This window comes from Vanessa cardui, chromosome 8, assembly GCF_905220365.1.
Source record: "Vanessa cardui chromosome 8, ilVanCard2.1, whole genome shotgun sequence".
NCBI classification, from domain to species: Eukaryota; Metazoa; Arthropoda; class Insecta; order Lepidoptera; family Nymphalidae; genus Vanessa; species Vanessa cardui.
In genome coordinates this window covers 13,818,540-13,842,002 of record NC_061130.1, presented here as the reverse complement: position 1 = coordinate 13,842,002, position 23,463 = coordinate 13,818,540, and the positions used below count along the sequence as shown (strand labels likewise).

The window sequence follows — 23,463 nt, the reverse complement described above, 5'->3', positions numbered from 1 at the left end:
ACTCTTTTTATTACTTTGCTAATTTAATGTACGTGTACGTGTGTGCACTATGCAAAATATAATTACCCAATGTAAAATATCGATATATATGTATGTGTGCTGGTTTTCAGTATTTTTTATGAACTAGAACTGTTAATTATACACAGTTGCTATATTAAATCATGCTTTAAGTGGTTCGAAGCCGAACATGAGTCCTAGATTTTATGTCTTTGTGTAATTACACTAACACACACACACATCAGCAATACAACAATACAAATACATCGCTATTCCACGTTAGTTAATTAGTTAGAGCCGACAGGTCTGCACTAATCCGACTAATAGGTGTAGAAGCTAATAAGTTTCTTAGAACATGAACAAATGTGCTATTTTAATATAGTTTTATTGTAATCATGAAAAAACAAGATGGCTGACTTTTTAATTTTCCCGCCTAAATAAACGTCAAATTCAGTATCGATGTGTGCTTATTTATATCGTCAAATATATCAATGTGTGTGTATCGGTAAAATTATAATAGTAATTTTTTTATTACTATTCGAATCTCGTCTAATATAGGTAATATTTTAGTTTAGTTTAGAATCGTTGTTATATCGTCAAATATGTCATTGTGTGTGTATCGGTAAAATTATAATAGTAATTTTTTGAATACTAATCGAATCTCGTCTAATATAGGTAATATTTTAGTTTAGTTTAGAATCTTTGGTATAAAATAAAGTATCGTGACTGAAACGTACGACTAATTAATTAAACCATTTAAATAAACATCGATGTATCGATCGGGGCAGCTCTGACGTCATTTACTATATAAGTCGCATGGTAATTATCGACTAAGCGTTCATATCATTTACTCAGGATAGCGTTTATTTATCAACGTATATAGTAATTGCTGTAGGAAGCTTTATTTTTTTCGTCGATCGGTAACTTGACACTATAGGAGGCGACTTAAAAGGGAAACTTAGTAATGCCTTCACGGCGTCGACTTGTATTTATGTCATGACTGTTTTTATCGATATGGCGATTGGCGCAACACTAGTTCATTTTAATTGGCCGCGGAGCTGTACGACAGACGACGGCGTGTAAACCTTTTAATGACTTTATTGTGTTAGTTTAAATGTAACGCTGTTTTGTTCGAATTGCATTTTATATATTGCGATAGTGTTGTCATTGTATCGATGAATTTAATATGATTTGTTATGGCTTAATCGAATTATTAAAAGGTTAATTTATACTATAAGGTTAATTGGGTTAAGATTGCCAATAAATTTGTTATATGTAGTAAAATTTAATGCGTTTTTCAACCATAGTCTGGCGCGAGAATGTGCATAAAATCCTAGCATATTAATTTACAAGGAATGTTTAATAAGCATTAACTAAAATGTCTATCTATCTTTATAGTGTAAAGGTATAAGAAATCGATTTGAACTTAAGTGTTCCGTAGTTATTTTAGTACCGACTTTAGTATTGATAGTTTTAATATTCGAAATGGTAAAAAATAAAGTTCGTTTTTAAATAAAGGCAACATTGTTTAACGGGGAAACAATTTCGGAGGCTATTTGCGGGTACACGAGCAATTGTACGGTATTATTTCGAATGGCGGTTGCGGTCTATCGGCTCTTTATACTGCGGTACCAACGGCTGCTTGCATGTTTGGTACAAGTTAACGGCTAAACGCTCAGAACTTATTGTAAAAAAGTAAAGTAATTAACCTCCTCTCCTATTAACATATTCCAACACGGATTTGGAACATATTCCAGTCAGAATTTCTATGAAATTAGACACATGCAGGTTCCCTCACGATGTTTTCCTTCACCGCCGAGAATGAGATGAATTATAAACACAAATTAAGCACATACACATAGTGGTGCTTGCCTGGGTTTGAATCCGATATCATCGGTTAAGATGCACGCGTTCTAACCACTGGGTCATCTCAGCTCATCGACATTAAATATAATCATTTTTACATAAATTTTTCATTAGACCTTAAGCGATCCGTAATAATTGTAATTCTTTATTGCAGATATACAAATACATTGCATAGTTCTTTGCAGTACTTATTGTATCAATACATTGCATATCAAGAGTATTAAGAAATCATCATACATTTTGTCCTTAGATAATAAACGTTTAAGCGGTTGTATATAAATGTTTTGTCTTCTTCATTACAATGTAGAATTACTAGTGAGAGAAGGAGATAAACGCTATTAACGTTACGTCATCTTTAAGAAAGACGGTTAATGTTTAAAAAAATCACACTTACAATAAACAAATGACTGTCGTGATTTGTCTAGCAAAGGTATCATTACTAATAATAAAACAAATATATATATCATATAAGTACATACATATATCTTGTGTGCAAATTTAAAGTTAAATCTCGAATGTTAAAACTTGGACCCCATAACACACAACACTATTGCGGTATTAATTTTTCCTTTCGAGTTTTAATGTTGATTTATTTTTGCTTCTCAATGGTGCCGATGTCGTAATAAAAGGATCGCTAAGATATTACTGCTTATAGAATGATTTTAGTTGATATTCAATGAATGGAATACGAAATAAGTTAGTGGAAGAATACTATATCTAAAAAGTAACTCTAATGATAGTATAGTATGACACAACTTAGATGTAGCCTCGGCAAAATTCGTAAATTCGATCACATCCGTATTGAGTACGCTGTCCCAAATTGTCAATATTTATTTCTCATTGAATCACTCTATCTATTAAAAAAAACCGCATCAAAATTCGTTGCGTAATTTTAAAGATCTAAGCATACATAGGGACTGCGGTAAGCGACTTTGTTTTATACCGTGTAATGATGATTTAGTTTTTTATTTAATTCTAAAATGGTTCCCAAGTAATATTTAATGTATGAATGTAATGTTACCCATTTTAAATGGTGATTGTATAGAATCTTTGATTCAAAAGTGCTCTTGGTTTTAAAATAATTTGTTTTTTTTTTGCTCTATCTATTCATGTGTTAAGCCAAATGGTTTGGAAGATAATAGAATACCTAGGAAATGAAATAGGTTGTTTAGAATCTAATTTATGTTACAGCAAATTTGTATGTAATTAAGTTGGTTCGTTGGACCACAGTACAGTATAACCCCGTGGCGAATTGGTTTCAAAATGAACGGGATGGCCCAAGTTGGAAGTTTTAATTAATACTTTTTAATATGAATCTTCATCCATATTAATATCATTGGTTAAATTATAAATATTACATCGAATTTACTAATTACTATACTATATTAGAATTGGATATATTTGTGTACTATGCAAAAATTACCTAATAATAGAGTTGTTGGAATATATGCGAATGCTGACTGAAGATTGCAAGTTAAAACCCAGACAAGCACACATAAAATTTTAAGTATAATTTCTGTCATTCATTGTTAATAATCGACCTTGACGATCTCCGTGGTGGAGACTGTACATCGGTTTTCATGGGTACGCCACTCTTTCGACTCTCAGCCGAGTCCATATAGGAAAGATCCAAGAGTTTTCTAAGTGGTCTTGGGTCTGGGTGTTTGTGGTACTGTCGTTACTTCTGATTTTTCATAACACAAGTGCTTTAGCTACTTACAATGGTATCATATGCGATCAGGGATCAGATATGTGATATTGTCCAATATATATTTTTAAAAAATAGTATCTAAATCATACTTAACAATAGCTGAGTATTTGTAACGACGTATATTAGCGTTTACCGTCTCTGGAATAGGTACGATATCTCATTCGCAGACTTATACTCCAATACAAGGCAAAGTAAATGGATTACATGAATAGAAGTCCAGTTAATTGAATGTCAGTTTCTTTAAATTTTATTACACGAATGTTGTCACCTTTTTGCAGTTAATTTAAAACTTCTTACAGAGATATAAATAGGATTTGCTCATTTAACACTCATCCTGCGCACGCATGTCACACGCACCAATTAGTAGAGTTGATACAGTGTAATAAATCCCATTAATCATTACAGCGTTATTTATTTTTTCATTTATCTATAATATATATCTATATCATCATTTTAGCGTACGTAATATATGATTAAATACTCTATGGTTACGTAATAAGTTACAGCGGATACCATCGTTCATTTGATGGGAGTGAGACAGTGTAAATGGTATAAAACTGACAAAGTATCTTAGATACTTAGGTTGAAGAACTAAGAAGATACTTCTTACAGTGCCAAAACTATATTGATAACCCACTTTTCTTAAAATATTAAAGCAAAGCAAGATGAGCAAAGAAGAGCAAATATGTCCCAGTAGTTAGTTGAGGATATGATCGTGAGGAAACCTACATGTGTCTAATTTCAACGAAATTCCACATTGGAGCAGCATGGTGGATATGATCCTAACCTTCTCCTCAAAAAAGGCCTTAGTTTAGCAGTGGAAAAGTTACAGGCTGTTAGTATCATATCACCTATATATTATTATGATAAAACTTTACACCAACACATGCAAGATTAGAAAGTTTATATGTGTGCGTCTCTTATTAAGTTTAATGTGGAGGCTTTTTACGAGGACATGTTCAAATTAGTTCGTTAATATGTCTGAGCTTTATTAATGCTTTTTATTTCCCGTAAAACCATGCACGATTCAAGTACATAAGTCGTAAATTGAAACTACGAAAACAATAAGCTGATACCGAGCATATTAATGGAAGCCAGTCCCAACAATACATTGTTGCGAATTGACTATTTACAAATAGTATCCTCGCTTGGGTTAAGGTACGTGACATGGTATAGGCGTTAGCGGAAGCGATTTATATTTCCTCATAACTTAGTCTATTGAACATTTGCATGTCTCCTCAAAAGAGAAGAGGCTTAAGCGCTGCTGTATTGACAGGCTGTTAAGTCTGTCTTAAGTATATTTCAAAATCCATCTTATTTAATATTTTATTGACATTGTTAATATTATTTGTTTCCTAAAACAGCAAGATTTGTAGATTTATAATTTTATATTATTGTGTGTGTGTTCTTTTTCAGATGTTAGGAATACATGTAAAAAAAGTAGTAAAGTAACAGTCTGTAAATTTCCCACTGCTGCGTTAAGGCCTCCTCTTCCATTAAGGAGAAGGTTTGGAACATATTCCACCACGTTGTTTCAATGCGGGTTGGTGGAATGCACATGTGGAATTTCGATGAAATTAGACACATGCGGGTTTCCTCACTATGTTTTCCTTCACCACCGAGCACGAAATGAATTATAAACACAAATTAAATACATATATAGTGGTGCTTGTCTGAATTTTAGCCACTGGACCATCTCAGCTCATGAAATACATGTAATGTTATCCAAAACGATAAATACATTTTCGTAATTATAACATTACATTATGTGGAGTAACTTAATAAACGTCTCGTATAAAAAGTTATTTATGTCACAGGAATAAAAGTTACATTGTAATCGCTTCAGCGTTTCTGTAAACCGACCCGTAGAGGTCGATTTAACCGCCATCGGCTCTTCAAATACCATAGCGTCAGAATCATCGCGCGCCAATTACTTGCTTTTGTTTTTATTTCGTCGATTAAATATTAATTTAATAGTAAACAACGCTACGATTTTATAGCTGCGGCATCTTGTAAGGATATTGTACGAGATGGAAGGTTCTCTGTGACTTTAAGGGCGATTAAAATATGATGACGCTACTTGTTATATTAATCGTATTTTATAATTAATCTTAAGGCTATATCGTGCGTAAGGTTGATATTTTATATGGCAGGTTGTAACGAGAATCCTTCGACTGATACTCGAAAATCTTTTAGTTTTAAATCAAGCTTAAGATTGTAAGCTTTGTGCTATAAAAGTAGCAGCCCGTAAATTTCCCACTGCTGGGTTAAGGCCTCCTCTCCTATTGAGGAGAGGGTTTGGAACATATTCTACCACGCTTTTCTAATGCGGGTTGGTGGATTGCACATGTGGCAAAATTTCTATGAAATTAGACACATGCAGGTTTGCTCACGACGTTTTCCGTTGATGAATGTAGATGAATTATAAAAACAATTAAGCACATATGTGTATATATCGTGGTGCTTGTCTGGGTTTGAACCCGAAATCATTGGTTAAGATGCACGCGTTCTTACCACTGGGCCATCTCTGTCCCTTTGTACTATAATTAATTACTTGTTTTCAAAAAAATACGTTATTGTTTTTTTTTATGTTACGGTCAATAGGTCAAATAGGTTTTATTTTAAAATATCTTATGATGTTGGAATATTAGTAAAGATTAATTTCAAATCGATATAATAATGAAGGCTTCTTTTACGCCTTCACAAAGAATTGATGTCATTCAAATATCATTTTATTGACCATTATGCTTGAATATTAACGCTACGTTTTCACTTCTGAAATAACATTTGTTCTGACGACTTATAAACGAAAATAATAAATTAAGAACCGATCGTAAAAAAAACATAATAAAATAACGTCAAATTTTGACGATTCGTAAATCAGTAAACGTATTAAGCGTGATTTTAATGACTTCGAAGTTGAATTATTTGCTTGTAATAAAATATTTTATTTTATCGCTAAAAAACTCATTTAAATGTACATCCATGTAAACAATAGTAAATTGACAGCCCGTAAATTTCCCACTGCTGGGCTTCCTTCCCCTCCCATTAAGAGAGGGTTTGGAACATAATCCACCACGCTGTTTCAATGCGGGTTGGTGGAATGCGCGTGTGTCAGAATTTCGATGAAATTACACACATGCAGTTTTCCTCACGATTTTTTCCTTCACCTCCGAGCACGAGATGAATTATAAACACAAATTAAGCACATACCTATAAATAGTGGTGCTTGTCTGGGTTTGATACACGCGTTCTAACCACTGAGCCATTTTAGCTCATGTAAACAATACAATACGTAAATATTTAATAGCTGATAAGTACCAATATACGTTTCTCTAAGGTGAGATTAATTGAAGGCTGTATCCCTAATTCAGTGCAGGGTGACGTTCCAATTTCAAATATCCCGATTCTTAATTTAAAAAACAAAAAGGCCTTTCAGCACTGTAGTTTTGATAACTCTACGTGTAGTTTAAAAAGGGCAATTAACACTGTAGTTATTAAATAGTATATTTAAGAATGAAAGGTTCTTTCAGGAAAGAAAGGGAGGATATACATATATATTTTATATGTCACAAATTGAAGAACAGTTATTACCATATAGGATTCGACGTGTAGTATTTGTGTGTTGTGCGGTAACGTTAGTTCGTGAGGTTACAACGCCTAAACTTACTATTACATACCGTTAATAAAATACTTAGATAAATTGAGACTTAAAACAGTCATGTTTAACTTAGTCACTATTAAAATACGAAAAGTAATATTGGAATTTTTTATGGTATAGGTAGGCGGACGAGCATATGGGCCACCTGTTGGTAAGTGGTCACCATCACCCATAGACAATGACGCTGTAAGAAATATTAACTATTCCTTACATCGTCAATGCGCCACCAACCTTGGGAACTAAGATGCTATGTCCCTTGTGCCTGTAGTTACACTGGCTTACTCATCTTTTACTGTTATTTGGCGTTAGAATAACTGATGAGTGGGTGGTCCCTTACCAGGCGGGCTTGGACAAAACCCTACCACCAAGAAATTGGATACGAAATAAACATGGGATCGGCAGTTGTTGAATTGAATGCAGGATTTTATTTAATATATCTTATCTTAGACCATAACCATAGATATAGTAAGAAATAGAAATAATTATACCAATATAATAATAAATAATAATAATAATAATATTGTGCCGCTAACCATAAGACCTATGTCATGACGAGTCTTTGGTTGATGTGAATCATTTGCTCAACTGCCTTATTTTTTATTGAAAAAAATCACATGGCTGAATTGTTTTTCCATAGAGTTAAATAGTTATAGAGCGGGCGGTGATATATTTTTAAATACGTAATATATTGGTAGTGAAAACTAATTCCATTGTTTTACTATTTATAATACATATATATTTCAATATTTTACTATTTAAGCTACATTATAGAAAGGACTACGTTCGTATATTTAACTTAATATGTTCGGTTTGAGGTTATATGTATCACGTATTAAAGTTTGCATGAAAAACGAATAACCGTCGAGAATGCATCGATAATAAAATGTAATGAATAAGATAAAAATACCGTTACGATATATTTGTTTTTAAAATCACATAAAAGATTTACGATTAATCAATCAGGAACTTAATTAAAACTGCTCTTAAACCGAGTTTCGGGCGATATAATATATACGGGAATACTTTGAAACTTTCGACGGAATATCGTGTAACAACTGAACTCGATTCAAGTAAACACACGGGATAATATTCTGCCTTGCTTTAGTAATTAATAATTCTTAAATTTATCTTATTTTCAGACATAATATAATCTGTTGTAATAGGTATATATGACATATACAATGTGATGAGTTTTATTATCAAGTTCCTTTATAAGTTATTAGCAGGAAAGCATTTCAAAATCAAAAAATCAAAATCAAAATAAACTTTATTGAAGCGGGCTTTAACAAGTCAATTAACAATTAAGTGAAGCTACCACCGCTTCGGAAACTAGATTCTACCGAGAAGAACCGGCAAGAAACTCAGTAGTTACTCTTTTTCAACATTTAAAAAATACAAAGTCATGTTAGTTAATACAATTATTTAAATTAATATATCCTGTCTAAATTTGTCTGTCTGTCTATACTAGTATGTGTTCTAACTTATTTAATTCGACACGTAGTTGTCGAACTTATTTATCAAGCCTTGAGAATCAAACCTTTTCTTAGGATGTGTTAAATCATAAGCTTACTATTTGAACATTAAAAACAAATCGTAGTCATCTGTTGTGTACCTTATTCATCATCATCAGTAGCCCATGTTTGTCCACTGCTGGACATAGGCCTCTCCAAACTTTAATACCAAGAGACCCAAGCTTAACAAGATAAATTAAAATAATTTGCATATTTCGTAAACATTTAAGACCTAAGAGCGAACAAACACTTAAATGGATGATTTTATTCAAAACGCTTTATTTCGTTGCTCGGCGCAATCTGCACTCGTATATTTCAAGATATCAGACCTCCCGTAATGGCGGAGCCGTTTTATGATCATTCTAATTGGCAATACCAAATAAATGTGAAAATATGAATACATAAAACTGCGCGAGCGTCAGCTTGGAATGGAATCGAATTTTTTCACCAGTTTTATTGACGTATACATATTATAGATAATTTGAATGGGATGCTACAATAAGGTACGTGGAATCTTTATATGAAATACTAGTAGTCACCCGCGGTTTCACGTCTTAGGGTGTTGGTTGTCATGTGTAAGGTAAAAAAGTAGCTAGACTATCTTGGAGTTCAGGTTTTGAGTCCAAATTTCAAAATCGGTTCAGGGTTTTCATCGAGATAAGACGACAGTCAGACATACAGAGCTACTTTCACAATTATAATATTAATATAGATACTAAGTATTGGAAAATATTACCTTTTTTATTATAATGTTGGTAGATGACAATGGAAAATGGTTTTGCACATATTAATCATTCCTTATATCACCAATGCCACATCAAAATCCCTTGAACCGAATTTAATATAAGGTATATTTCATCATAAGCTACTTGTAGAGATCTTGGTAAAAATATAAATCGATGATAATTAAGAGCCTTAACAAAATTAAATTACAAAAATTTGCATATTTTCCGTAAAGATATAAAAAGCGAAATTATTTAAAACATTGTATTACATTGCTTGGCGTAATCTACTCTCTTTAATAAACCCTGTAAATTAAAATGTAATGTAATTTAAACAAAGTATATTATCGATTAAATACATATGTAAACCAGTATAGTAGTACTAAGTTAAGTTGTTTATGCGGGCAAAGCTACGCGTTTGGTGCTAGTTATTTGTAATAAACTTAAAACGACTAAATAACACACAGAATACAATGTGTTAAAATGTTAATAATTAATTTGTGCTCAGAAAGTTATTAACAAAGAGTCATGTTACAATACGAAATAAAACGAGATACAAACATTCTGCTGTTTCATGGGCTCGTGAAAGATTTGATTATTGTCGTTGGCTGTTAAAATAACGATAAAATATTATTACCGACAGTTCGAGACAAGAAAGCCTTCACACTATAGACAAGAGACATTGTAGAATTGCTTATTTTTAAAATGTCATGTTAGCTCGTTTAATTTCTATGGTATTTTGGAATTTAAGGGACGGAACAGAGAAAATATTTTTTTTTTAATATTATATCTTAGCTTACATAGTTCGTTTTAGCTGTTTTCATAATTGATTTTCTGACAGATACCATATATTCTATTTTTTTAACATTTTTATTATTATACTAAATTGTGTATATTGTCCAAAATGCATTACTTAGCAGCATGTTTCTATATTTTAAATTAAAAAAAAATAAGGTCTCCAATTTGTTTTTTTTTTTTTAAATATTTGTTTGGGTTAGCATTCCGACAACTAAAGTCATTTTTTCTCGTAATTTTTTAACTTGAGATTTTCAACTAAATGACGGTTTTTGATATTAAGGAGTTATCAATGGTAAGAGAGGGCGTTAGAACAATGTTACTGATGATAGATACCTTTCTGACGGTCTAAGACCTCCTTTTTCGAAACCTCATTGCTCCTATTAGTGGGAAACACGTGTGTCAGATTTATCCTATGTGGTCGTTTATTTACGAAATAATTTCTCACGAGATCAATTATGATTAACAAATTCAAATTACTAGAAATCGCTTATATATTATATATATTAAAATAACATATATATTATAATACCGTTTACACTTAAACTATGGTCATTTCGCTTGGAGTCAGCTTAGACATTCTACGAAAACCTCCAAGGCGAGTCAATTACAAGTATCGGAGGTAGTTCAGAGGGATACAACGCATTGTTAGCTTCGAACAACAATGGTCTAAGGCTCAGCAACAACTGGATAATTTAGAATGATCGCTCCTTGTTTTCTCTGTATATTACTGATAGTAAAAATGTTATGATTAAACTCACTACGTTTCTTTGACCTTAAGTATAAAATACTCAAACATTTAAGACTTATTCATAACAAGTTTTTGTGTTTGAATGTAATATTTGTATTAGAAAAATAAACATATTAAAAATGCGAAAGGAACTTGGTAAAGAAGAGCTGAGATGATGGTGAACGCATCAAACCCTGGCAAGCACTACTATATATATGTGCTTAATTGATGTTTATAATTCATCTCGTGCTCGGCGGTGAAGGAAAACATCGTGAGGATACCCGCATGCCTCAATCTAATTTCATTGAAATTCTGCCACATGAGTAATCCGCATTGGAACAGCGTGATGGAATATGCTCAAACCCTCTCCTCAAAAGGAGGGGCGGCTTTAGCCCAGCAGTGGGAAATTTACAGGCTGTTGTTGTTGTATGTAGTTTTGAATTTATTGAAATCTGTTTTCTGTACATGTAATGGTCAATCAAGTTGCAAAAAATATACTTACGAGCGAAACAGGGATGTAAGTTTACCGTTTTTTCATCGTTTGTACGGATCCCTAATCCGAACAGGAAGGCCATTATCGTTGTTTATATTATTCGAATATTAAAATGCCATTATACGTAAAATGTAACGCACCGCCATTTGTAATTACGTATTCCTCCACAAATTTTTGTAAATAATTTGTCCTAATGTTATGTTTTTTCTTTAATAAAAACCGCTAATGTTTATTGGTTACAATATATGCTCGAGCATTTTCAATTCTAATTAAAGATTTGAACGCATTATGTTCCTCGATTAGGGTTTAAAGATACGCGGACGTTAAGAGGGCGACGAACATTTGGACTCTGTATTATCTTAATTCATTGCGCTTTTTATATGCAAAGTATTTTGAATTTATTTTATGAAGCATCATTAGTTTGTTTACATTATTTTTATTTCAATACAAAGTTATTTCATTTCGTTACGTAGTACTTGGTAATGTATCGACATATTAAGTAATCTTATCACTTAGACTATTCTCTAATAAGTGGTAATATGCGATATTGAGTAAAATCATTATGAAGTTTATAGGATATATCTATCAAAATGGCGTATCATTGTAGACCTGCTGGGCGATTCCGAAACCCATTTTTCGACTCCATATGTGGGATTTCTAATGAAAACTCTATTTGGCATTCAGCAAACTCGAATTAAATCTACACTAGCGCCGTTTTGTGAGATTGAAAGTAATACGAACTAGTTTCAGTGAGAACTGTATTATTTGACATTAATTGGCATTCTGTATCTCGATTTCGAAATTAAAAAATGAAACTAATCTCGGCTAAATACGTCAAATTAAAAGTAGATCAAAGGTGGCGGAAGGCTTAAGCGAAAACTGTAAATCAATTTGATCTATTAATAATGTATCTTCGGACCAAATAAAACTACCTTGGCATGATATTATCACTCGGAGAATGTATCCTAACGTAAGCATACCTAAGTAGATCTTACTTTTAATCATTAAGAAAATGAAGTAATATTTATCTCGCATCTACGAATTACTAATAATTCATTGTCAATTAAGAATTTAAGATCTAATAATATATAGAAAATTATCAAAAACCTTTATGCTGTAAAGGCCTTGATCTGAGGTTTACAATTTTACACAGTTTTTCTTTAACATATAATAATGCTGATTATTATATTAAGGGTATTAGTTCCTTCTAATTAACATATCAATTTATTATCATTCTATTTCAGATGGATTGCATACATTTATATAAGACTACAGCTAAGTCAATAATATCTTACTAGAAAATATATTTACATATATAAATTATAGGTAAACAGATATAATTTATTACAACCAGATACCATACAAACTACACGGACAAATTGATGCTTCATGGTAAAGATTTAAGAACAATAAGTAGATACTTGAATTGAATTTCAATTTCTTTTCTAATATAAGAAGCTGGATTCCTGCATACTGTTGTGTCTAACACATATTAGGATATTTAATAATAATAAAACAAAAAAATATTACATGTATTTCAAGTCAGTGGAATATATTACATTTTAAAGGAAAAGACAAAATAAGAAATTCTGATAAAATACAACTAGTACAAACATGAATAAGTGTGTTAATAAAAAAAAAATAGTATAGACATTGCAAATATTTTAACTATTTTTTAGTGTTATAAATTGTTAAATGTTAGATAATGTACACTATTCTATTAATGTTATTTAATATAAAAATAACTTATTAAATGAATATATTCCAATTAGGTATGTTTCTATTTCAATTATTTATTTAAATTAAGTGTAATGAATTATTAAATGTCAGTTACTTTACTAATCTAATTGTAATATTTTCTTATTTGAAGACCATTGTAATAAACAGATACTGTAATGATAATAATTTGTATTTCTATATGTACAAAAACAGTATTGCATAAATAATAAAACAACAAAATGTGTAAAATTTTTTAATGTTTCATATTCAAATCCCAAATATGTTTTCCTCCCTCGTTAAAATATGGATCATTTTGTGTAGAAATGATAGAATCTATAGATCCTATTCCTGTATTATCACATGTTTTTCTGCCATGCTGGTATGCTGTGAGCATCAATGGTATCACTAAAATAAATAAAATAGTATTAAAAACACATTAATCATATTATAAAGAAGCTGAAAAATAACATACATATGTGAATTGTATTACATACTAAATTATATACATTATTTACTGAATGTCTGAACATTCGTCTGAATCAACCAAATTAGACTTAAATAATTACTCAAACTAGTAGTTGTATATTACATTGTTTGTATATTATGTAGTACAACTTTTAGGAGTAGCACCATCAGGATGCTTTCTAATTATTAGGCATATATTTAATGACCAGTGTTTATAACGTAAAAATTATATAATTAAATTTTTGGGATTATTGTATTCCGAACATAGAAAATAAATAGGTATGTAGGTACTTACTTCATCATTAGAATTCCATAATAAATCTAAACGGTAGTGATTAAAAGTAGTTACGGATAAACTTTCGATTCAATTAAATTCTTTGTTTAATAGCAATTTACTATATTTACTTGATATTTTATTATTAAATATTAATGTTAAACATTTATGTTGACATTTACACTTTTTTTGACAAAATTTTACGCAAAGGTAATCTGTCTTCAGCCAGATATTAATAAAATATTTCTGATTTTGCGTTATAAATTATTTTAAACTATAAAATAAATTATTTATAATTTATTTAGCATGAATCATGACGTCATTTATTTTTCAAATCATTAGTTTATTAGAAATTTCTAATCGGGAATGTTTTTTAAAAAATCGGTAATTGTAGTGTTTGCACTAGCATCTCGCTTCACAGTTTTCGCTTCACATGATTTGACTTATCGTTGCGGAATACCAAAATTTTTTCCATTCAAGGTCGTTTCGATATGAGTTAAGAAATGAAAACTGTTTCAAATCCTAATGTGGTTTTTGCAGAATCGCACGGCTGTTGTCAATCTTTCGTAGGTGAGAAACGAAGTGAATTCTTAAATAATCGCCGTGCGGGATCGGAATGTTAAAAAAACTGATTATTAAGCCTCATTACTAATTTCTATAAATATGTTAATTGAGTACAATTCATTTATTAATAATACTGTATGAAGATCAATGAATATTAATAATAAACAAAAAGAAATTATCAATAATTATTAAGTATTAAGCCTTATTTAACAATGTTTGTGACATGGCGTTTAATTTGATTAAGTTAACATAAGTTAAAATAATATATTGAATTAAGTTAAATTGGCTTTGTTAAAATTTGAAAGTTGAAATAAAAATTACAGCGTGGGAAATTAATTGACCTGAAAATACCGACAAATGAAAGTTTTCGAGATTTTTTTTTTTTGATTTATTTCACTTTTAGTATGATACATGATATTGTATTTAATATATTGTATGACATTGTGCCACCTATGAGGGCATTAGCGCAGTAAAAATTAACGTTGACACCTTATTACTTTACAAACCCTTTCATTTATAATTACACTGGCTCACTCGCCTTCACAATGGATCACTACAACGTAGTACTTTGTCGATTTATGACGGAATACATGGTGGGTACTTTTACGGACTTACATTGAACGTTCCACTAGTTAAAACATACTCTTTTTGTATTTTGTTTCATCTCTCATTGTGTTTTAAGCGTACTCTGTGGTGATCTGTCATTTCGTTTGATCTGATAATAACTACTCTGTATAGTTTGAATTTATACTAGAATTCCTGTTCTATGAATTTTGAAAATTTTATTTCAGTCTTTATTGTCAGATTCTGTGTGTTTGTATGTGTGAATGTTACTTTCGCGTTCCATATCTTGAGGGTAAATTATGATATCAACTTAAATCAACGTGTTAGGTGTGTCGTACGCCTCGCCTACGCCACGCCTCGCCTCAATACGGATTTTCATTAATACGATTTTATATTTATTTTTTTATAACAATAAAATTTCTTTTAGCAATAAAATTTCCTCAATAAAACACATTTTAAATGATGGCAATACCGGTTTTATATATAACTGTATTATTAATAAAAAAAAGAATGTAAAGTCAGTATCGTATATTATAATAGTTTTAGATAAGTTATATAATAGAAAAATACAGAAAAACAAATATATTCCAAAGATACAACAATAAACCAGACGTACTTGTAGCTACGAGAATATTTACGTCCTGAGTTGTAATGAACTCGCGTTTGACAGGATAGGCGCGTCAAGGGGCTCAGTAGTGGCTTGTTAGTTGCGCACGCGCATAACTCAAAAGCGGTAGAATGGCGACAGATTTATTTCGGCGGGGAAATGCGTTGCGTTGGCACCTTGTTACTTGCTGACTGAGGTCTGTTGGACGCCATGTTGACGTTATTGATAATACCAATGTTGATAATGTATAATACGGTTACTGTACAAGAGTATTGAAATATATCATTTAAATATTTTAATTGGTCCTTCGAGCCTGATAAAAAATATCTTATGAGTCATCTCACGCACACTAAGACATCTTATAAATACGAGATACACACTAATATATGTACGTCGGTTTTACGTGGAGGGGCGCGGCTTGGTGTGTGAATAAATATTGGATAAGTTTTTATTAAGGGAAATTAGTTTTATACTGTTTGAAATATATAATTACGTAATTAAAAAATGTTCTCAATGTCATTATTATAATATATTCGCGACTAGATTGTTACTAATTTTAAATTTTTAGGCATTCAATCGGAATTCTCTCAAAAGTTTTTTTTAAAGATTGGTCGTAATTTTTTTTAATCATACCAGTCGTATATTTATGTGCGTGTATTTATGATTGCTATTATTATTTACTTATTTTAGAGCAGGCCAGTACAGATAAATAATAGAGCAATTTTAACCCATTTAAGACAAAATATATTAGTGTCACGAAGGTGGTAATTTAAAAAAAAAGTGTTAAAACATTAAACCTTTTTACAAAAAGCGTTAAAATATTTTCCACGGCCATGTATAAAAATAAACCACCGATCTAGAGATGCAAAAACACTCAGATCTCGTTGGATAGCGCGATATAGTTACAATGGTTGTCGTTTAAAGGACAAAATCTTGTTATTTGGTCCGCTACGGTCACATTTTACAACCACCCATTATACCAACATAAGGTTAAATAAATTCTATATGCATTTAACAGATTAAGATATGGCCACTTTAATTTACATTCCTAACTTCCTAGCATTACACGAAGTATCTTTAAAATTTTATCTGTGATTTTTTTTTCATATAATACGACTCTGTAAAATAGGTCATTGTATATTATAATACGATTGAGTTAAATGATTCATTGTTAATGTTGCCATTTTCAATATTTATGTAAATAATTAATTATATATTTTTATACGCTGTGACAATTCTTTATTCAATATTAGTTGTCAATAATTTGACGGTAGATATGTTTATTTTAATTAAAAGATAAAAGAGAGAATAAATATCTTTAACTAGACATAGACATTGGTAGCTCATAATATTTATTAATTAATTTTCAATGTTCGTTCTTATTTCAAAAATAATTTAAATATATAATAAGATATTTAAATATTCTAGCTATTTATATTTCTTATACTATCGCTGGGTGAACGGGAAAATGAGTCACAATCAGTAAATGTTTACCAAGACTTTGGCGGTTAAGTCATTTTATATATTAAAAAAAGAAAAACTGTATATAAGTTTAAATTTTTTAATTTCTAAAATAAAATTGGTATCGTTTTTAGCACATGCCAGGAAATTGTAACACATAAAATTTATTTAAAAAAAAAGAATTATTTTTGAAAATCGAATAAAGACCGAAATGACTTCTCCAATCTTGTTTTGAATTAACGACATTAGCTACACGAGAAATGGTAAGGCGGATCGCTAGTATTTATATAATTCCTGAGTCGCGTATGTTCGTAGGGTTAACATGGCGGCATTATTTCTCACTTTATCAGCCCAGGTCGATGCTGCAGCTCGCACACAAGCATAACTCAGCTCGGTGTTGCCAGTGCGTTAAATGTTACTATCAGTAATAATGTTAGGATTCCTGGAATGTTTCCTTGTAAAGGATCTGTATTAAATTTGTTTTGGTTTGGTTTAAATTTTAAAATAAAATAATAGTCAATCTATTTTTGAATGTGATATTCTATGCAATTAATATTTTGCAAAATAAATTATCATTTACACATAGCCTTTCAACCAGTCAATCAATAGTCCAGCAACGTTTAATTCGTTTGATAATAGCATAACAAATGACGATCATATTAAACGTTCATTGTTACCAAACAATACGGTTTGGTAACTTATTAGGGATATACAAGTTAATACGCTTGCGTTGACTCGTAAAATTTTATTACATTTTCATTTCAATATTATATTCTCTTGCACCATCGAGACATATCGTTTGGTCTAAAACTGCAGGAAACAACACACCTTCGTTTTAAAACAAGCTTATGTTCGCATATTGAAATGTTGAATGTATTCAATTATCGTCTTTATTACAAAGGCACAAGGCTGCTATTGTTCTGTTCTAAAACGGTGTTTAAATTTGTATTCTCAGGATGAGATTCACTATAGCTTCCTTAGAACTTTGCACTGTTGCAAATGTACAATGTTGTGTGTTTTGTATTGTTTTTTGTTCAAACAAAGAGTGTTTGTCGTCTTGTTACGATAATGACGTATAGTACACAACTTAGATGTAGCATCGGCTAATTCAATAAAACCGATTGCTGCCGATTTACTCAACCAATAGAAATAGCTCCCTATCGCACCTTCGACGCTATTCGTCGCTACAGATCTCGTCAGTTCAACCCGAGAAAGCAAGTGCATGTAAATCGACGTTTCAAATTGTTTATATTAGGTCATATGATATTACAAGTTATAACAATATAGTATATAAATAAATATAGTTTTTTCCGATGCTACATCTATTTATAGTTGTCAAATAACTACCTCATAGGGCGATCCTGAGGTTAAGGGTTCAATTTACATTTCTACCCAGGAAATATAGTTAACACACATGTGTGTAGTTCTATATCTGATTTTTCTTCGTGTCGAATTGTTGTCACTTAATCTTACGTCGGGAAAAATAATGTTTTTATTTGGCTTTGCTCCTGTACAAAAAATGAATAAAAAATTTACTTAAAATATTACATTTAAGACTTATTATTGCCAATGTCCTTTCGGACCATTGGGATAAAAATAATGTATGTGATCTTATCCAATATAAAAAAAAAATGATTTCGTTATGCAAGAAACACATGTAATATCGCTGAACATAAAATAATTTCGTTCTATTCGACAAAATTAATCAAAACGTATTGCTATTAGTTTCAACGCGATACTTTTTTTGGTATTTCTCATACATTTCCTGTTAATTTATATCATGATGTCAAAGACCGTGGCAGAATTACAACCAGTTAACATAGACCCCTGGTTGTTTCCAGAAACGACTAGTTTGATTTTATTATAAATAATTCGAGAGCTCAATGCACATTGGTTATTTCGTTAGACTATTTAATAAAATTCTTCGCAGATAACAATCGGCGATACGCTAATTACAATAATATTAATATTTAAAATCAAGAAATCTGCTCTACCTGTTCATATTTAGATAAAACATTATCTTTTTTTATATAAATACCGTGTAAATTCGCTGTAATAATATCATGTCTCAAATCTTGCCTTCGACTAACAACATAATATTTAACTAGCTGTGCCCGTGACCTTGTATGCGTTTGAATTTAACAAAAACAAAAAAAAATATTATTGTAGCCTAAGTTACTCCTTATTATATCACATATCTGCCAGTGAAACTCCTGTCAATATCGGTCCAGCCGTTCTAGAGATTAGCCGGACAGACAGACAAAAATTATAAAGAATGATGTTTTGGTATATGTACCGTGTATACATATGCATTGAGTAAAAAAGGCTATTTTAATATTACAAACAAACAATCCAATTTTATTGTATGTATAGGTATCCGTTTCATTGTCTGAATGCTCATCATTACCTATGAATATGTGGCAATCTTTTCACGCAAACTAATTTAAGATAACAAGTTAAAAGTAAGGTTAGTTAAAAAAGTGAGCTGAGATGGCCCAGTGGTTGCGTGCATCTTAACCGATGATTGCGGGTTCAAACCCAGGCAGGCACCACTATATATATGTGCTTAATTGTGTTTATAATTCATCTCGTGCTCGGCGGTGAAGGAAAACATCGTGAGGAAACCTGCATGTGTCTAATTTCATCGAAATTCTGCCACATGTGCATTCCACCAACCCGCATTGGAACAGCGTGGTGGAATATGTTCCAAAAACACTCTCCTTAATGGAAGAGGAGGCCTTATCTCAGCAGTGGGAAATTTACTTTACTTTACTTACTTTACTTTAGTAAAAAAATATTATAGTTTTGAATACTCAATATGTGAACTCTACCACAGTTTCGGAAAGCTTTAATGAGAACACTAACAAGAAACGCGCATACTTCAAATAACTTAATTTCTGTTTATATGTTTTAAGTACTTACATATTAAATACTTGAGAAGGTTTTTTACGATAAAACGATGGTAAAGTCACGTTTTTATCGCTCTATCCGTAAATGAATTAAAATATAAAATTTAAATATATTTTATATTCAGATTCCGAAAATATTTAGTTTTTTTATAGACGAGATCTCGTTGGCCGTTGGTGACGATGTTTTGTAAATATAAAAAAAATATGTAACGGAGCCGCCCGTGTCTTGAAGTGAAACCTGTTCATTGTGTAATACACAAGAAATACTTAAAATACGATTTTATTAACTTAACCTCTATAAAACAATAAAAGAAAAAGACTTATCTTCCGAACTTCTTATAATTTAAATAGTTTTCACAAGCGCTAAGATTAAGTAGGTTTCTAAAAATATCTCAAACCTTGTCAATAGGGATGTTCGGTACGCATGTGTCAGAATTTCATCCAACACACAAAATCGAAATTTTTCCTTTACCAATCACGAGATGAATTATAAACACATAACAAGTAAAAATAAGGTTAGTATTGTAGCATTTATAGTATTGAAAATTTGTATCAAAAAGTATCATAAGTTTTTCTCTTGCCTAAGTTTATACAATGTGAATCTAATTTGTTGGTTAAATTTTTAATGTTGGTAGCCCTAATCATTATTTAATTGATGTTAGTATTCGATCAGTAGCCGGTCATCGACATGTCTGCGATGTTGGTACTTTTTGTTTCACGATCAGGAATCGTCTGTGCTATGAGACAGCTATGCGATTAATTTATAGATTATAATTAATATCCTCTTAGAGATACTTTGATTCGAATTGAAATCGATTTCGTATGCTGTTAAATTTGAATTTCGAATATTTATAAAATAATAGAATACAATATCTATATGCAAGTTTTATTACGAGCTGGCAAATGTAATAAATAGTAAAATAAATCATTAGTACTTTTAAAATCAACTATAACAAACAATTTTCTGGTTCGGGGGAAATAGTCCAAGAAAGAAGACGAAGAGTGTTCGTGTGATATTTATTGTACGAAACTCTAAAACTATGATCAGATATAATCCGAATAAAATATATAGTACACATAAAATATGTGGCGACAGTTAAATACTTAATGTCATTATTAGCAGGCAGCCATGATCGAGCGGACTATTTTATTTGTTCGTATTTTTTCTCAAAAACGAAACGAAAGGTTAATCGTCAAAAATCTTTCGTACGCGCGAAGCTAACACAACATTGTACATTTCGCGCGATTTGAAATAATTGAAAAACACGCGTTTCGAATGTGCGCCGCATTCTTACAAGGCTCTATTAAGTCCCTTTTATGATTTAATCTAATCTGATCCTTGTGGCCAAAGAAATAAAGTATATTTGCAAAAAAATCGCACCGCTCTCAAATCACGTTTGCTGTTCTTTTTTCAGACACATGTTCAAAGAATTAAGATTGTTTACGCGTTGTGATACGACCACGACACGACATTACTATTTACGTTTTATTATAAATTCATCGTATAAATAATGTCGTATCAGTGTCGTGAGATGTAATTGAATAGAATGAGGATGGTCGTATAGTATAAATTATGTTGCTTGTAAAAACTTGGATGAGCTTCTACATTCTCGATATGTTTTAGACGGTATGTAATTTATATTACAATTTTTATTTACAATCGCGTCGACTTCATATCAAAGGCTTAAGGTGCATTTTGAAATGGTCGTATTATACTTATGCGGTGTTAGTGTGGAATGTGTATTTACACGATCGCGAATTTATTTTGTACGTCATTACTTTTGTGGTACGATTATGTCTGGATGAATGATACTTGGATGAAATTACAGCAGAGTAATGAACGAATGAAACAGGTCGCAATAATCGTTCTGTAACTTACTTTATAATAAACTAAAAATTTGAAACTAAATAAACCGTACTTTATTATTCCGGTTATTACTAATTTAAGAAAACGCTGCATAGTACGATACTAGCTATATATTTATCATTAGTTAAGTTTTTTTTAGTAGTCAAACAATTGTTTTATTTTCGGCCAGTGTACTTATTATAACAGATAAAAAATATTATATTAAAAATTTTTATATTTCCGCCGCATTGATCTAATTATCTTAACGCTGGTCCCCGAGGTCCTGTCTTCGAATCCCAGATCGGACAAAAAAATTTATTGGATTTTTATAACAAGAATTAAAGGGTCGAATCTTATCGGTTAGCTATGCAATCAAATTGGTATATAATATTATAAATATCAAAGTAACTTTGTCTGTTTGTCTGTTGTTCTTTCACGGCCAAACCGCTGAACCGAATTTGATGAAATTTGGTATGAAGCAAACTCAAATAAAGCACATAGGCTACTCTTTTGCCTGACACATGACAACTAACACTTTAAGGCGAGCGAAGCCGCGTCGACTAATCGAACACTATAAAACCTCTAGTTAATTATTTAAGATTAACTGCCTTTATAAAATAATAGTAAAATTAATATATTTTTTAATGTCCAATAGCTCTGGTCTTGGTTACTCTGTAATAGATGCGAAACCAGTTGGACTATTACAGTTTGTTTATTGGCCAATCAGACTGGTTCCAGATAAACCTAAGGCTCGTCAGCCACAGGCTCGGTGTTATTAATCTACGGGTGTGAGGCCTATGTAGCCTTTGATGGAATATGATTTATCTCGTGTTATACAATACCTAGATGGACCAGTAGTTAGAACGCGTGCATCTTAACCGATGATCGCGAGTTCTATCCCAGGCAAGCACTATAGAATATTCATGTGTTTAATTTGTGTTATAAATTATCATGTGCTCGGTGAAGGCCGAGGCCATTATTTATAGCCGAGCATGGGATGAGTTATAAACACAAATTAAGCACATATCCATAGCGGTGCTTGCCTGGATTTGAACCCGCAATTATAGGTTAAGGTGCACACGTTCTAACCACTGGGCCACCTCAGCTCGCATCATTACGCAGTAGTCTTATTTAAAAGTAAAGGCATCTAAGATGCATTAAACAGAGTATTTTTTTGTACGTGTCATTTAGAAGTAAATATTTGGTATGGCATCTTAAACGATTACCCCATGAGGGATTTGCAGAAACAGGGAACTGCCAACTGGGGATATCTGTTTATGGTCAACTTGATACCGGGACTTAAGTTGGAAATTAGTTCCATAGTTTGTAAGTGAGGCAGAAAAGATTTGGAAGAAGTTATTTGACAAACATATTAGTTTTGAAGCTTTAAAATACGGATACGATCTTTCTGCTATTCCGTACAGTACACCATATTTTTGATAAATAATGCTAATATACACGATATCAGTTCTATGACCTGTTCTGTTAATATCAACAAAATTTTATAGAATCAATTAATAACGATTATACAAATAAATGCAATAATAAAACTAAATTAAAGCTATTAA

General features: G+C 31.3%; 1 protein-coding gene and 1 long non-coding RNA gene across 2 annotated transcripts in view; one reads left to right on the top strand and one right to left on the bottom strand.

Moving 5' to 3' along the window:
- LOC124531657 (protein dachsous) overlaps positions 1-23,463 on the top strand; it is a 297,242-nt gene that overhangs the window by 88,942 nt on the left and 184,837 nt on the right. The window lies entirely within an intron of this gene.
- LOC124531660 lies at positions 13,446-14,121 on the bottom strand. The gene is made up of 2 exons (XR_006966600.1): positions 13,966-14,121; positions 13,446-13,610 (listed from the first exon to the last, which is right to left on the bottom strand). It is a non-coding gene; the product is annotated as an uncharacterized LOC124531660 (long non-coding RNA).